This window comes from Sipha flava, unplaced genomic scaffold (genome assembly GCF_003268045.1).
Source record: "Sipha flava isolate LNK unplaced genomic scaffold, YSA_version1 35_pilon_pilon, whole genome shotgun sequence".
NCBI classification, from domain to species: Eukaryota; Metazoa; Arthropoda; class Insecta; order Hemiptera; family Aphididae; genus Sipha; species Sipha flava.
Genome location: NW_020273057.1, coordinates 192,100 through 203,198, shown reverse-complemented (window position 1 = coordinate 203,198; position 11,099 = coordinate 192,100). Strand labels below are relative to the sequence as shown.

The 11,099-nt window shown below is 27.3% G+C and overlaps 1 protein-coding gene across 5 annotated transcripts in view; it reads right to left on the bottom strand.

The window, feature by feature from the left end:
• Positions 1-2,414, bottom strand: part of LOC112687566 — a 109,419-nt gene extending 107,005 nt beyond the window's left edge. For 4 of the 5 annotated variants that reach the window (XM_025560315.1, XM_025560317.1, XM_025560318.1 and 1 more), the window contains exon 1: positions 2,211-2,414. The gene's annotated coding sequence lies outside the window, so the exon portion shown is untranslated. Of the gene's footprint in view, positions 1-2,205 lie in introns of all 5 variants that reach the window. The other variant, XM_025560316.1, reaches the window with a different exon arrangement.
• Positions 2,415-11,099: the final 8,685 nt, after the last annotated feature.

Here is an 11,099-nt window from a genome sequence, read left to right as displayed (position 1 = left end):
CACTTTTACTTGCTTAACAGACTTTAAAAAATATTTAATAATAACACATATATATTAAAGACCATATATATGTTAAAAACATTTGATAATTTGAAATAGAAACATATCAAATTAATTTGCAATTAGTTCAAATAATTCTACTACACATATAACTTGAGAGTTGAAAACATTTTGATACTGTTGTTTATAATTTTGAATGCATAATCAATCAAATGATTTATAAAAGTGTATTCTTTTCAAAAACAACGGTTTATTAATATGTTAATTAAATAGGACGCACATTATTTTGTGTTGCGTGGGTTCACAGTATAAATATGAAGGAAGGCCTTAAAATCTATTTCTTTTATTCTTTTATTTATTTAAATTTATTCTTCCTGTAAAAATAAAAATTGATAAAATAGTTCTCCTAAAAAATTTCTCTCCCCTCCCCTGAAAATACTTAAAAAATTTACATCAAACTGTTATCTATTAAAATTAAATGTTTGTAAAATTTAATTCGAGCTCTTTACATTTTAAACCGATTCTAATAACATTTTTTCGATTTCAACTGATTCACTTTTTCTGGTATTAAATTTTCACTCAATTCAATTGATTCAATTTTATAACATAGTATTGTTCATTAAATTTAAATTTGTATGTATACTTTTTTATTTTATACTATATATTTCAACTTCATAATAATTTATAATTCACAGAAATACATTACACGCTCTAAAACTAAATTGACATACAGCAAGTGACATATATTTTATTTATGTATTTTCATTTTTATTGCATTCAACAATTTAAAAATCTGTAATTCTGTAATCATTCTTTGGTATTTACGAAAATAATTCTCAATTTTAAGGTAAAATTTTATTTTTAATTTTGATTTGTAAATAATACAAAAGTAGTTGAAAATATAAAAAAAAATGAACCGATGAATAAATAATGAGGATGATTACAATAATATTTTCAATGTTCTAATAATATTCCTAATATATATATATATATATATATATATATATATATTCTAATAAATTATATATTACTTGGTTAAATGACTAAAAAATTGGATTTAGGGAATTTCGATACATTAACTATAATTCACATTTATTTCAATGATCTCCTGTGTAAATATTATATATTCTATTTATAAAATGAATAGTTTTAAATTTCAACTTAATAAAAGACTTGCATATATAAATATATGTAAATATAACTATAAACACATTTTATTATTATTTTATTATAATATTATTATTATATAAAAATAAAATTAAACATTTAATATTAAGAATATTAAAATAATGCAATCATCACATAAATAACTAAATCAAAAAAATCCATTGAAATGTTGTTAGGTTAACATGTTATTGATTATATTTGAATTTAAACTTGAATCACAATGGATATTTCCAATAATAATTCAAATAAAAAAGTATACTGTTTAATTATTTTCAGCAAATTCCGACTATTCTCAAACATTATTTTTGGTTTGTATAATATATTGTAAAGTACATTTCAGGATTAAGGTAAAATAGCTCATTTGTGCTTAGTGGTCAGAAAATGATGGAAAGAATGTAGTCGGTCATAAAATCTCAACAAAACTATATTTTTGACCTTAAATTTTCAATATGAAGAGACTTTTAAGACCTGTATACTTATGACTTTTTTTTGTAATCACAAATGGGCACCAACCATTTATCTATTCATTTTTTTATTGAAAAATTTCAAATATTTATAAGATTTAAATTAAAATTTTCAATATTTTATGAATTAAATTCTTGAAATAATTCTATAAACCGTAAAATTATGTTTTCCATTTCAAGTGCATATCATATTAGGGATAACGTAACGCGTGAAAAAAATAGAAAATATAACATTATGAAATATCTGTATTAAATTATTAATGAACCGACCTAAAACACAATGTGAGTAATCTTGTTAGTTGTAATTCATACTTCGTACCCATATAAACACCTGTGGAACTAAATTGTTATTTTCATCGAAACTCGCTTCCTCAATTTGTTTCGTCGCCACTAAAACGGTGTACCTTTCACTTTTTCTAAGAGTTTTTTTTTTCATTTCATTTCAACATTACTATTACAGTTTAAAACCCAAAAAAACCTTGCGCATACGATGTTTTTTTTTTTATTAACAAAAACAAATTGTTCTCATCCAAATGGCTACACAAAGAAAAATCGTCCATCAACGAGCCCTTACCTTACCTTGCTCAGAATCGGCTAACGGTTGCGATACGTGCGTGCGTGGTTGCGTGCGTGCGTGCGTGCGTGTGTGTGTGTGTGTGTGTGTGTGTGTGTGTGTGTGTGTGTGTGTGTAAACTTGGTAAACTTGATGAGAGTTGAACAATATTTTATGCGTTCGCGGAGTGTGAACTTTTCACGTGCGACGTGAACGTGTGTCGCGGTAGACGGTCGACGGTGAACTGAATGTCCCGAACGTTACCGACGACTTGAACGACGTCACCGCGCAAGAAGGGAGGCACAAGGGGTATCGGCGATAGTGCTCGTTCCCGCCCCGCTACCCCTTTCGTTCTCGGCGAAAAACGCACGAAAATTAGCTCTTCCAAATGGAAACGAAAACGGGGAGGGGTCGAAAGGGGAGAAACAGCAACGACCGCACGCGTACACAACGCTACTTGTTAGTAAAGCTCACCTGACTTCATTTAGCACTTTACGTATTACACGTACCTGTGTGCATGCTCCGGCGAATCGATAGTCCTCGGTTGGCCGGTGGCGGTGGTGAAAGAAAAACCTAGAGAGTACACAGGTAAAGTGTCGACGAAGGACATCCGGATGGGAAACAAAAACAAAAACAAAAAAAAAAAACGTAAGCACACATCGTACCCGAGGACACGTCACGCGTTTCCGGACACGGCGAGGATTCGTCGCGACTGGAAGAAACTTGTGCCCTTCTGGAAAGTTTACCGGAACGCCGTGTATGTGTATCTATCCCGTGGCGTAGGACGACCAAATGATTTATCGCTAGCGACGGTATATTACGTATTATAGGCTTATCGTGTGCACCATACGTATTTCTGGTCTTATTTTTTGGGTTGACATTTTTGCTCGATAAATCGACGACATATGGGTTTCCCAGCCATTCGTCCGTAAATTATCTGCACATACTACACGTACATTGTAATATTATTTATTGTTCAATTACCGTTAAATTTAAATATGTAATTCAAACTGCAAATTTATATGCCCATGTAGGTAGTCGTGGGGTTCTACACAGTGAATACATTATTATCAATTAAAAAGGTTATGATTTTGAACAAGAAACGGTATATTTTTACAAATTCACGAAACGTTTATAGACAACTCATAATTTGCGAATAAAATCTAATTAACTAGATATTCTCGCTATTCTCACGTGTCATTATATTATTATTACACATTACATGAAACAGACTACAAACAAAACAGAATACACTGCATTATTCTGCAATAATCTGCATTATTTTTTTTTCTTAAGCCATTTGGTCATTTATTTTTAGTGCTTCCCAATATTCCGCTAATACTTTGATTGTATTTTAAATAAAATCTTTTATATGCATTATAATTGTCGTCACAAATAATTTCACGACGGAATGTCGTCATTATGAAATATTTTATATAATCTTCAATAGGTTTTTGGTATCAAAACTCATGCCATTTAATCGTAAAATATTAAATATTCTAGATCTTAAAAAATTGGAATTTTATTTCGTAAGCGAAATTTTTCTAAATCCATCCAAATATCGTTCATAAATTATAAAATAATATTATTCGTTAATATATTCCAATATGTCATGTATATCGAACTGAAGTATGATATATATAATTTTAAGTATTAGACAACAAAATAAAAATAGAGAATTTGAATATTTTAAAAATACTATTATACAGCTTGAAAATATTTTCCATTCATCTCCTTTTGGAAATACTCAATTTTTTAAATAAGTCATCTCATTTGTAAATAAAAACCAATAATACAAATCATTTTTCATTTATTAAAATGTTCATTCTCTTCTCTTATTAATTTTTTTCATGTTATTTTCTTTTTTTTTTTTTTTAAACAATAATCGTTTCATGTAATTATACTAAATTACCTCAATAATAAAATATAGGAATACGCACACGAAATTCGAATTTCATACCCTCATATCATAATAGTATCAGATTCGTCGATAAATTACTATTTTTGAAATGTATTCTCCAAAATTCGTACAATGCTCGTGTATAATATGTGTTTTGTGATATTCCCACACACGCGCGCGCGCGCGCGCGCGATCACACCAATATAGTGATATACGCATTATAGGTTTTCATATAAAATAGCAATATCTGTTGTTTGTGCAGATACGACGCGGAATATTTCCGATAAAGGTTTGATGCGCGTGCCAACATGTGTGTAATCTCCATTCCCTTCCATTACAAGGTATTTAGTCGTCGGGCACAGAGCGCGATAAACCGTAACCAATATTATTATAATTGGTGACAAATAACCGAAATGCACAGTATTATAACGTTCCGCAGTAATATGAGTCCCGTCGGATTTGGAAACGTCTATGCGCAGTGTACGGATGAGGTATACATCAAAGCTAATAGTATTGATTATACGATTTCATTGTATCATTTCCGACACAACCAAGAAAAATTATTGAAAAACGCCACTGTCGTGTTTTGTCACAAATATAGGACGTGATACATATTATTGTACCTGTCGTAGCGTTACTCGGTCCGCGGACATTGTTCAGCAAATAGCAACGCTCACGCTCATTCATCAGAAATCTTTAGATTGACTAAAAATTTTTTTAAAAAAACAATATTGGCTCAAGTCTTGCGTGTACACGTCACTTGTCCATCACAAGCGATTTTAAATTAGATAATATCGACAAAATAGGCGGAAAATGTGTATATTTGTGTATTATAAATTATTATAATGTATACAAGTATATATTGTCGCGAGATTATTCCGTGTCCGAAGTCATGCAGTATAATGTACAATTTAATATTAAAACTTGTACGTTTTTAATCCTGGTGGTCATTAAATTTTTTGTTGTATTATATTATTGTAAGAATAATAATAATAATAGTTCCATCACGATTCTTACACCGAAATGTTCGTAGTATTTAGTATAATAACCAAATTAATAATACATTAATCAGTCTAGGATTGGTATAAATTTGTTTTGGTTGACTTGATTATGATTAAAATATTATCACCAGAAAAAAATATTGATTTTTAAAAATAACAAATTACAAATATACCATTAAAAAAGTTATATTTTACTTAAAATGTTTTAAATACCAAAAAAACATCATTAAATTAAAACATTATTATTATTTTGCAGTTTGCTCAATACAATGTTATAATTTAGATTGTATTTCCGCAAATAAACCTTGTTTCAAATCCATTTAATGTAATTATATGTATATACATAAGACTATTAATTTTTTATTAAGATTAAAATGTAAGCAACAACATAGTTAAATTTATTAATTCAAATAATACATTTATTTCTAAAAGAATCTGTATGTATTGTAATTCATCAAAAGAAAAATAAATTTGCCATTTTCACATTTTATTATTCTTTGTGTGTATAATTTATCCACCAGTTTATTTAAATATTCATTCATTATCTTTTAAGTAATATATACATTTCATGTTAATTTGCTGAAACACTTAATTATCAATTTAAGTTAATATGTATTTCACTCTTATTTCAACATTTATCTTAAATACTGTTTATATAATAGATATCTCGCCACTTTAAAAAGTTCTCCGTGCGTAACTACGATGAACCATAAAGAAACATGTTTTAAATATATACAAATATATTCATTTTGAACACGTTATATTTTATGAGGCTATAACATTTTACTAAAAATAATATTCGAAATAAAGTTTTCAGTTCAACCATGTATACATCACGGAAAATTTGTTATACCTCATGTATCATAAATCTTACTTAAAATATTTTTATTTTCCGCTGGAGGGATTTAATTTAATTTATTTCTCTTTTTGTTTTTCGTATTTTCAACTGAATTAAAAATCAAATTCGAAATATTTACGAATAAACTAAATTAAATTGTTCTTTTACTGATCAATAATTTATTTTATTTTACTTATATAACACGAATGCCATTAATATTCATTACAATTTTTCTCTGCAGAAACTCCTATAATTCAATATATGTTGATCATGAAAAATTAACACTGAACATTTGAAACAGTATCATTTAGTTCTTATTTTATCTTCGCCTTCTTTAACAACTAAGAAGGATATATCAATAAATAAACTCGATGCTATGATAAAAGTTTGAAGAAATTCTTGTTAATGAGGTATTTTTAATGATTGAAATTACTTGATACCTTAAACGATTGACACGTGTATTAATTTTTATATCACTTTATTATGTTTTATGTAATAACTAGGGCATTACAAAATAAGTAAACAAAACTCGTTGAATTGATGATAAAATTGCATTCACGGTCAAGGTCGTCCATTTTTTTATTGTTCCTAAACTACTTCAATAAATATTATAAAATTAAATCTCTAATCTCACTAAAATTTTATCCACAATCAGAAGTGTCCGCTATTTAGAGGGAGACATTTAATATTTATTAAATTAGAATTCTAAATTAAATTAAAATATAAATAATAATCATTTTTTTTTTAATTCATTAAAATATATATATATATACATCTATAATAAAAATTAACATTTATGAAAATATAAGTTCTTATTAGCATCATAAACACAACTAAATACGAGTACTTAAACAACAACGCTTTAATCACAAAATTTCGTCGACGTGATAATATTTCAATGAGATAAAGATATACCATAATGTATAATAATGTAGGTAATAAAATATAGCTTCATAGAATGGAATTCCAGTTATTCTGAATTTAAAATAAAAATTATCAATTTCAAAATTTAAAATTATTATATTATATAAGTGTCCGTTATTTAGAATTTCCTGTATTGAAAGATATTCCTACAAAAATGTAGTGAAAATATTCTTATTCCCAAAAAAACGTTAATTATTTGGAGATTTCCACTATTCAATGGTGTTCGTTAATAAAGGTTTCACTTTATTAAGATTATTAACAAACATAATTTTTTAATCATTTGATACTGATTGGAACACTTTAAAATCCCTATTGAAGATAAAAAAAAATTATCGTCATCGAAACCAAACACGATTATTACATTATTATATGGATATTAGAATACTTGAATAGTTGAATATGGTATCATAGCATTTAAAATTAATCTAAACCGGTGTAGTAGCTTAAAAAATTATGCTCTCAAATATATTGCATATGTCAGTCTGTAACATAATAATAAGTCGTTAGTCCTCATAAAAATTCAAACAAATTTTAATTATATTTACAAATAATTAAGTTTTTTTTTTTTACTTTGCAAACGATTATTTTCAACAATTAGATATTAGCGAGAAAAATAAGCGAACAGTATAAAAAATAAGTTTTTTAGAAAAAATAAATTTAAATTAAATTAAAAAGCTTGAATAGTCAAAAAAAGTTAGTATAAATTTATGATATTTTTTGTTGGTTCGAAAGGATATATTTGGTGTCAACCTTTTATTATTATATATTAAAATATTATGAGGGAATCGATTTTAATACACCAATGATGGATTTTAAATAAGAATCTTGTAGTTTATTGAGATTATTAAGATATGAGAGAGCAGAAGAGTCTGAAAAGAATCAACATTAATCTATTTTTGCACTTACGTTACAATAAATTTTATAAATTAATTTTGCGTAAACTTATATAAAATAAGTACTGATGTGGAAGGATGGAAATCATATCATACATTGGCAACCGATCTTAGAAAGTTAGATCAGTAGGTAACAAAAATAATTAAGTCATTGTATGTGAGGAGACCGTCGAAGTTTAAGATCCATTTTAAGACCTAAATATAGACGCGGACACAAGATAGGTTTTAGTGGTTCAATGCCCTCCCCCGAAATCCAGGAAAATATTTAAATATGTTTATATAGAGTAAATATAGTACAAAGAATATATAAGTATGAACATTTACAATTCAAACCTCACTCCCCAAAAGAAAAATGTTGTGTATGTGGCTGCTTAAGTAGGTGTAGTTTTAAACATATGGGATTGTATAACCATTGATTGTTGTGGCGTAATGTTTATAGTAGCGTCGTCTTGAAAAGATTAAGGATTCACATTTTTCAGGAGCCATTAAAAAGAAAGAACATTGTGTAAAGAACATAATGTGTCATTAATAGAGGCAATAGCAGAATCAATATATATGTATATTGTAAAAGTAAATTACTGTGTTATCTGCGAATACAAGAATACTGTGTTTAGGAAAATTCAGACTTTTGGTTATAAAACACATTTATAGGTAGAAGAAAATTGGACTCAATCAACTGCCTGTTTTGTGGATTGTACATTAAATATGCCAAGAGAGGAGAGAAAATATAAAATTATATGAGAAAAATTTGAAAAATAAAATTAGTAAAAAGAAGGTGGGACATTGAATGAGTTTAGGCCGGAGATTTAAAGTGGGAAGTTCACAGAATCAAAATCAAAACAATTATTTATAATATTTTTATTTATATTCGATAGTTATTATATTAAAATATTTAAAAAAAAACATTTTTGAAATTTAATGACATTCGTCCAAAAGTATACATTATTAACATACTTGTTATTTGTTGTATTTCTCATATCTTACTATATAATTGTGGATTAGAAATTCAAAGTATTCAAATTTCAAATTGGAGATTTTTAAATTCAAAATATGTATCAACTATCATAAAAATTCCCTTATCGTTTAATTTTAAATTATAATCTATTGAATATTCATTCAAAACAAACTGCTAACTAGGATTATCATATCTCCCGTTAAGAATCGGAGGATTGTCCATTTGTCAATTTTAGATTCGTGCATGGCTCAAATATTTATGAGTGCGGAATTTGATCAAATATTTACGCTGTAGTAATTTATTATTGAGCAAAGGTATATTTTTAAATTTTTTATCAATATACAACCTAGTTGTACTAATGTTATCGTCTTCAATTATAAATGTCTTACTTTTTTTTATTCCTATTAAATATAAAGTTGTTGAATGCCAAACATTTAATTCACATACGATACAGGTAATAAATAATATTCAAATATAGGTGTAGTGATGTACGTGACTTCGTTAGTCTCTTCATATCGTCATATACAAATAACATAAAACCGAAAATGATTCATAAGTTTATTATTTGAGGGTACTGATGATAGATACTCTATTACATTTTCCAAAATCAATATAAGTATATTTGGAGTATTAATTTACCTTATGTGCCGTACCTCGGGTATTGATTATTATGTGATTTATATTTTTTTTAGATCTAAAAAACATCTAATGAAATATCAAAACGCTGAATGCTCCGTCTTTAGACTTATTTATACCGTTTACCCCTTCCCACCATGGAAACGAAAACGTATTTCGGTAGGGGCTATGAGTCCTATTGCCTAGAGTGATACATTTTTAAAAGTTTAGAGCAATGAAAAGTATTTATTTTTTAAATTATTCACTAAACTATAAACCAGTGGTTCCTAACCTTTTATGAAATTTACCGTTAAATTTAAAATGAAAGTATTCGCGACTAAAATATAATTAAAATACAAAATAGTAATCCTTGTAATTCAAATCATAATTTCTAACCAATATCAACCATTGTCTGATTTTTTCATTGCATTTCAACATTCTACTCATTAATTGGTTCAAAAATATCACGTAAAAAAGCTAACTAGGCTATTTCCACATCATCATTTACATTTTTCAGTCAATGAATAGTTTTTCTGTTAAAAAAATATGTATATCTACACGCAAATACACGACATGAGAAACAATTTATTTCTCCAATGATCCAATTCAACTCTCAAACATAGCCGATATACCATTAGAACATATTCTAATGCAGCTAGTTAAGGTTAGCTGCAAAAAAATTACCCAAAAAGTTACCCAAAAAAAATTATCAACTTTTTAAAAATATCTAAGACAGTTGTGGTTATGGAAAATAGCTCACGAAATAAAATTCTTCAAAATAATCGTCAGGACTTGTATAATGTATAAATAGCACTAATTTAACGTCATTTTGGACATAGATTTGAATTAAAATTTTTTTTTTTTTTGCTTTAATCACTTGTTATATTAGCTGTTTTAAAATATTTTCAGACATAAGATTTATCATTAATTAAATAGTGTTATCCAAAAGCAGAATTAATTGCAATTTATTAGCTACATCATATCCACTGACGGTTCTAACCATTGAAATAGCTACTGGCTTCATAAATTCCTCTCAAATATTACCCTATTTTTTTTGAATGTGCGATTTTTCAAGATACGTAAAACTAAGAAAGATTAAGTATATTGAATGGATGGTCAAGCCACGTAGGTCTTATTTTATTTTGTTGTTCTTTCCAAGAACACAATAATTTATTAACCAACATGGGATAAATAGTGTTAAGATGTATTTTGAGTTTAACTTTCATAGATTCGTTTGATAGAACTTACAAAACAATACACACATTGAGGACGCACTAAACCCGAATGATCTATGATATCCGTAAAACCAAACTTCCAGAATTCATCTTTTGTGCAAATTCGTGCAGAACGTTCTTTTTCAGTATTGTAAAAATAAAAAACTTAACGATCAAAAATGTCATAAGATCGCTAATCAATTTTAGTGGTATTATCAATTGAAGCTAAAATAACCACTTAATTATATTTAAAAAAAAAAAATGGTCAATGATTTTCCTACTTATAAATTGAGAAAAAAAAGTTTAAATTTAATATATTTCATATAAAGGTAATGTGTGGTTAGAATTCACCATGATTTATATTGTACAGAAATTGTTAAAAGAAATTATAAAAATAATTTTTTTTAGGGTGAGATGGAGAAAAATATGTGTTTCCTCTATCCTGAAATTCCTAAATACACCACTGTTCCTGCAACAGGCGTCATTCATAACCGCACACTTTTAAACACACTTTTATATCTTAATCCCACATATTTTGGCCAAATTAAACCATTCAATACCACACACATTGATAT